This window comes from Nannobrachium achirus (assembly GCF_963921795.1).
Source record: "Nannobrachium achirus genome assembly, chromosome: 15".
NCBI classification, from domain to species: domain Eukaryota; kingdom Metazoa; phylum Chordata; class Actinopteri; order Myctophiformes; family Myctophidae; genus Nannobrachium; species Nannobrachium achirus.
In genome coordinates, this window is record NC_137822.1 from 47,901,259 (window position 1) to 47,908,964 (window position 7,706).

Consider the following 7,706-nt stretch of genomic DNA (forward strand, 5'->3'; position numbering starts at 1 on the left):
AGGACCCCCTTAACTCTGAGAGTGAACACATCTCAGAGTTACAGACCTGTTCTGGTCATTCTTTATGTGTTTCAGGTAATATTATTGTGAACACTTTTTTTATGTCAGTGGCAAAATGGAATAATACAGTGTCCACCGCACGCCAACATGGTGATGACCCCTGTATGGGCCCCAATGTTGTATTTGGTTCATTTTAACTAAAACTATGTAAAAAAATATATATATATATTATGGAAGCGGTAATGTGTGCACACGTGACTGTGTTGCAGCCACCAAGCGGTCGGGCGAGAAATGGCCACAGGCTGACAAAAACATGGAACTGATCGACAAAACGATCGATTTACAAGTATCGTTTCAACACATTGCTCGGATTACCCCCGCTGTTAAAAAAAAGTTAACGTGTGAGAGATGGGTATATAGGACCTTTACTTTTTGGATATGATGTTTGGTGAAGGTAAGAATGGTCAAAAACGTGGCGAACTATCCCCAGAAAAGCTCATACGGGCTCGTTATAAGCTGGAACCTCATCTGGAGGGAGAGGTTCCCAAAGGAGCTAGAGTCGCCCATCTCTCCAATCTGGTGATTATTAATCAATAACCAACAGGATTTAATATTGTCCGTCTTTTGCTGTCTGTTTGAAGTGCAAGGCGCTGTATAAATATGATTGGCATGAAACCTGAAACGCCATTCGTGCTCCAACGATGCCCCCGATTTAGAGAGAATGAACACGTCTTTTTGCTTTTAAATAATAGTAAGGAACCCCATTTTGAACAACATGTTTGTTTATTTAGCCTATGACAATATTTGTGCTACTGTAGACCTTTATGTAAAGCGACTCTGGGTACTTAGAAGAGCAGTAGGCCTATATAAAGATGAGCTATTGTGGAGATGATTATCATCTTTCTTTTTTAATGTGGGCCGCGGGGCGGCGGATTCGTTGATGTGCATAATTCGTTCTGCAGGGCGGGCGGGCTGGCGGGCGGGTTAGGTTCCGTGCAGGCTATGAAAAAAACTTGACCCGTGCATCACTCATGGACCGTGATGTGAAAAGGGCTGAAAACCACTGCTGTATGGATGGTTCCCAAACATTACTGGCCTGCAGAACCCCCGTCTGAACATGTTTAGCGGCAGGGACCCCCAGGAGACAAACATTTGTATAATAAAAGAAAAAGAAAATATATCAGCAGACATTCAAGCTCGCAGTGTGGCACTAAGTGACGCGCAGCGACCTTGTATATCTGCTATTTTTTGAATGCAGAACATCTGAAAAATGTATAAGGCAGTCAACATTACAGTCATCTCTGATAAACACATGTGATCCACTCAGACAATGTTTTGTAGACGGTCCCTGTTGACTGTACCTGTTCACCTGTGTCCACTTAGCTGTGTGTGTGTGCGTGCGGGGTGTTTTTCCATTGTGTTTAAACTCCAGTTCCTTGAGTGATTCTTCAGTCTTCACTTCTCACCAGGATTTAATGCTCCCAGTAATGTAGACACCACTTCCTGCTTCCTGTTGTGTTGGTTCCCAGCAAGCACGGTCAGGACCTGGACCAATCAGTGACGTCCGGATCAAGTCAAACCATGACTAGTCAGATCTGGCCTAGAATATCACCTGATTTCAACCAACATAAATCCTGCCCACAAAAAACGGACGTCCTGGATTAATCAGAGAGGTTCCGATCGAGGCCAGATAAATATCATAACTAGTCAGATATGTCCCGGAATATAGAGGGTATGCGCGTGATGACATCATCATACCCGGAAGTTATGGGGGAACGCCTACTGAGTGGCAAAAAACTACTTTCTGGCCTTGACAGCCCATACATCCACACAGAAAAGTTGTATCTGTTTGCATTGAACGACATTAAAAGACACTAAACTCACTTTGCCAATCATTTTGCCACTCAATCTGCCACTCAATATGCCATTCACTTTATGCATGCGCATACCCTCTATAACCTTATACGCTCATATTTCAACTAACATTACAAACGATAACAATAATCCTATAGTCCATATGACGTCCTGCATGACGTCAAGATCATCCCCATATGGGCTGTGATCTGGCCGAGTTCTGAACGTCACCGGAGGACATCATCATGACGTCATTTGGCTTGCAGGGTTATTACACAGGGTCATCCTCTTACCCACTAAAACCTTGAACATATGTTATGGACACGGACCCCCCATCACAAAATGTTTAGTGCCAGGGGACTGCCCAGAAGAGAAGATTTGTGTTACAAATTTCAAACACTTGAAAAGTTTCACTTTTTGAATTTTATTGTGGAAGAAAGCTGTCTATCTCTCTGTGTCTGCCTGAATGATACGGTTCACTGAAATGCAGAGGTGCCGACTCCCCAGTAGCTAGTGGCTCTCCCAGAAGTAGCTAAAAGTAGCTAGGGATAAGGTGCACGCACGCTGCGCGCACATGCACACAAAAGCACATGCATGTGAACAGATGCGCGTGCGCGTTTCTAGGGTAATAATTTGAGTGTTTGTATTTTTTTGCACTGCGGCATTACCAGTAGAGAGAGAAAGAGATGCGGCGTGTGCGTTTGTGTGTCACTGAGGAGCAGGCAAGCAGCAAATGGATGCAGAGAGATGGAGAAGGAAGGAAAGAAAGGGTTTTATCTCTGGCTCCTGTAAACAATATGTGTCCCCAAATCAGCAGAAAAAGTAGCCAGATTTGTCTCTAGAAGCTTTTCACCAATTAAGTCTCTATAGGGGGGTCTGGAAAGTAGCTAAATCTAGCGACAAATCCCCTAGGTTGGCAACACTGCTGAAATGAACCATAGTTCCCGTGTCTCTCTCTCTCTCTCTCTCTCTCTCTCTCTCTCTCTCTCTCTCTCTCTCTCCTGGCCACTCCCACATAACAATCTCACACCAGTTCCACAGCTGTCTCCACTCATCATCCTCATCTCCCCGACTGCTGCTCACCTGTAGCCACAGTAATCAGCCTGTAGCCACAGTAACCAGCCTGTAGCCACAGTAACCAGCCTAACCCGACAAAAAAATATATATATTTTAGTAAATTTACCCCCATTGATTCCGGATGAGGAACCGAATCCAATCCATTTGGGTCCCCATCCGGAATCAGTGGTGGTTCCGTGGGGATTCCATTATGTTTTTCACATTTTTGTCTTGGGAATGCGACACAAAACTACAGATATTATTGAACTCAAGCCCCCCCCCCCCCCCCCCCCCCCCCAAGTGCTGTGCTGCAAGCTTGTAGATCTGCTATTTTTGAAAAGTTGTGCAAATGTATGCAAATCTTTGAGTATATGTATTTTTTTAAGTAAACATTTGCAACTCAAATTTTGCTTCTGCATGGGTGGTAACTGGAACTTAATATTTTGAGATGGGGGTCCGTGGCCAAATACATATAATTTTGGGAGTCCTTCACATGAAAAGGTTTGAGAACCACTGAAACCATAGAAACATTCAACATCACATAGAAGGATTTGAAATATTCAAATTTTCATGATTTTCACACACACACACACACACACACACACACACACACACACACACACACACACACACACACACACACACACACACACACACACACACACACACACACACACACACACACACACACACAGAGAGAGAGAGAGAGAGAGAGAGAGAGAGAGAGAGAGAGAGAGAGAGAGATGCACGGCTCATGCTTTCATACATGCAATTAAAACATATTTTTACCTGAGAATGATTACGGTAATATTCTAACGTGACATCAGTCGCATCTCCTGCACGAGGAAGGAGACAAGGTTACACTGATTTATGACAGCAGCAGCTTGTCGGATATTAATGATACCTTCATGTTCATGTCAGCTAATATGATACCTTCCGTTTGTGTTTCGGTGTTTTGTTTTGGTTTAGTTATGAGCTACAAGTGTAGCACGCATGCAAGCACGCAGGCACACACACACACTCTCTCTCTCTCTCTCTCTCTCTATCTCTCTCTGTCTCCGGCACACAAGGTCTACATGTTGTTGTTCATCTCTTATGTTTGATAACTATGTTTAACTTATATATTTATCTGAATTTTAGATGAGAACCTACTGTACAGTATTAGACCAGTGGTTCCCAAACTTGTTAGCTTGTGACCCAAAAGAGAGACCAGTAAGACTCCCTAATCGGGAGATAAGCGACCGTAGGTGGCTTATCTCCACAAATAGGGCAAAAATTTGTTTTTCCAAAATCTTCCTGATCCATGTTGATGACATGATTGTAGACATGCTGTGTAGTGATATTCGTGATTTTAGGGCAAAAACTGTAGGAGCAGTGTCCAAAAATGTGTTTTAAAAATCGGCCTGAAGGTGGCGCTAGAATAGGGCCATGTGAGAAATGAGGGGTGGGGTCTCCGCGTTGCCTTGGCGGACGAATAGGTACCGGCCCCGGCTCTCCCGGACGCTCCTAGCCCGAGTTACGGCATTTTATGTGCGCTGCAGTGGCAGGGGGTCCTCCACTGGGGGCGCCACCACTTTTGCATCCGTTCTGGAGCACCAGGAGTCGGTGGTCCCCGGGAATTCCCTGTGAGCAGCCCCGTTGGGGTGGTCATTTGGTCATTTTTGCACATTTGGTCATTTTTTACATCTGGGGGTCCCCCAGGCTCCGGGGGTCCTTGGAGGTTGTAGTTTGGCAGGCAAGGAGTGTGTGTGTGTGTGTGTAAAATCTGGCATGGATCGGGTCAACGGGTGCGGAGATATAAGCAGGGAAAAAGTGTGACGTGTGACGTGTGAGCACATTTGGTCATTTTTTACATCTGGGGGTCCCCCAGGGACCTGGGAGTCCATGGGGCTCCGGGGGTCCTTGGAGGTTGTAGTTTGGCAGTCAAGGAGTGTGTGTGCAAAATTTGGCATGGATGGGGGCAACGGTTGTGGAGATATGAGCAGGGCAAAAGTGTGACGGACTGACTGACTCACTGACAGACAGCCTGTGGATGTTTTGGTAGTAAATGCGACCTACGGTCGCAATTAGAAGTTTGCCCAGGACCCAAACTATAGTGAAAACAGCAGATCTACAAGCTCACAACACGTTGCTTCGTGCCGCGTTTCTAGGGTAATAATTCGAGTTTTTGTATTTTTTTTGCAATGCGGGCATTATCAGTAGAGAGAGAAAGAGATGCGGCGTGTGCGTTTGTGTGTCACTGAGGAGCAGGCAAGCAGCAAATGGAGGCAGAGAGAGGGAAAAGGAAGGAAAGATAGGGTTTTATCTCTGGCTCCTGTAAACAATATGTGTCCCCAAATCAGCAGAAAAAAGTAGCTAGATTTGTCTCTAGAAGCTTTTCACAAATTAAGTCTCTAGGGGGGTCTGGAAAGTAGCTAAATCTAGCAACAAATCCCCTAGGTTGGCAACACTGCTGAAATGAACCATAGTTCCCCGTCTCTCTCTCTCTCTCTCTCTCTCTCTCTCTCTCTCTCTCTCTCTCTCTCTCTCTCTCTCTCTCTCTCCTGGCCACTCCCACATAACAATCTCACACCAGTTCCACAGCTGTCTCCACTCATCATCCTCATCTCCCTCACCTGTAGCCCCAGTAGACCCATGCAGCTCAGCACAATTGACCGGTCGCTATGCCCCTCCTAAACCCGTGCTTGTCCAATGCCACGTTAGCGACAGGTTACTAAAGCGGGTGACTTCAGCTGCGTTAGTACCTGTTGCTAACTTGGCATTGGACAAGGACGGCTTTAGGAGGGGCATATAGCGACTGGTCAATTCAATTCAATTCAATTCAATTCTAAAGTATCAAATCACAACAAGACACCTTAAAGGAGTAGTTCATCCCCAAAATGTATTTTTTTCTATTGATAACTCACAGCATGGAGACTTGAGTTCAATAATATTTTTTTTTAGTTTTTTGTCGCATTTTCAAGACAAAAAATAATATTTTAGTAAATTTACCCCCATTGATTCCGGATGAGGAACCGAATCCAATCCATTTGGGTCCCCATCCGGAATCAGTGGGGGTTCCGTGGGGGTTTCATTATGTTTTTCACATTTGTGTCTTAAAAAAAAAATACAAATATTATTGAACTCTAGTCTCCATGGTGTGAGTAATCAATAGAAAAAAGTCATTTTGGGGGTGAACTACTCCTTTAAGTGTAGAGCGGAGACCCCACAGGCCCTCCCTCAGCAAGACATTTAGCCCCCCCCCCCCCCCCCCCCACATCAGGCAGATCGACCCAGGCCCAGCAGGGTGCCGCGCTGCAAGCTTGTAGATCTGCTATTTTTGAAAAGTTGTGCTAATGTGTGCAAATCTTTGAATATATGTATTTTTTTAAGAAAACATTTGCAACTCAAATTTTGCTTCTGGGTGGTCCCTGGAACTAAATATTTTGAGATGGGGGTCCGTGGCCAAATACATATCATTTTGGGAGTCCTTCACATGAAAAGGTTTGAGAACCACTGACATAGAAACATTCAACATTACATAGAAGGATTTGAAATATTCAAATTTTCATGATTTTCACACACACAGAGACAGAGAGAGAGAGAGAGAGAGAGAGAGAGAGAGAGAGATGCACAGATCGTGCTTTCATACAGTATGCAACATATTTTTACCTGAGAATGATTACGGTAATATTCTAGAGTGACATCAGTCACATCTCCTGCACGAGGAAGGAGACAAGGTTACACTGATTTATGACAGCATGCAACTTGTCGGATATTATGATACCTTCATGTTCATGTCAGATAATATGATACCTTCCGTTTGGGTTTCGGTGTTGTTTTGGTTTAGTTATGAGCTACAAGTGTAGCACGCATGCAAGCACGCACGCACACACTCTCTCTCTCCGGCATACAAGGTCTACATGTTGTTGTTCATGTCTTATGTTTGATAACTATGTTTAACTTATATACCGGTATTAACTTGAATTTTAGATGAGAACCTACTGTACAGTATTAGACCAGTGGTTCCCAAACCTTTTAGCTTGTGACCCAAAAGAGAGATTAGAAGTTTGCCCAGGACCCAAACTACTAGTGAAAACAGCAGATCTACAAGCTCACAACACGTTGCCTCGTGCCGCGTTGTGAGCTTGTAGATCATCTGTTTTCACTAACTTCTTAGACATTTGCTCTAATTCATGATGAATTTCTTATCATTTTCTTTGATTTTCTTTCATTTTCTTTTTTTTTTTTTTTTGGGGGGGGGGTAAGTTTCATGAAAATTTAAATAAAGCTCACAATGCCGTTGTGAGTCTATTTTCAACTAGCCTAGGTATAAAATAGGGATAAAGTGGTTTATGTATGTTTTATAATCTACAAAGTAACTGGTAACTAAAGTTTTCAAATAAATGTAGTGGCGTAAAATACAATATTTGGATCCGAGATATAGTGGAGTAGAAGTAAAAGTATTGGAAATTGGAAATACTCAAGTAAAGTACAAATAGCTCAAAGTTGTAAATGGTAAATGGTGCATTTATATAGCGCTTTTATCCAAAGTGCTTTACAGAGATTGTGCATTACATTCACCCATTCACGCACACATTCATACACCGGTGGCGGAGGAATTAACCATGCAAGGCACCAACCTGCTCACCGGGAGCAATGTGGGGTTCAGAGTCTTGCCCAAGGACCCTTCGACATTAACTCAGGGGGAGCCTGGATTCGAACTGGGAACCCTTCGTGCTCTAATAACGGTTTCTCTACCCCTGAGCTATGCCGCCCCACAGTTGTACTTAAGTACAGTAACTAACTAGTAAGTG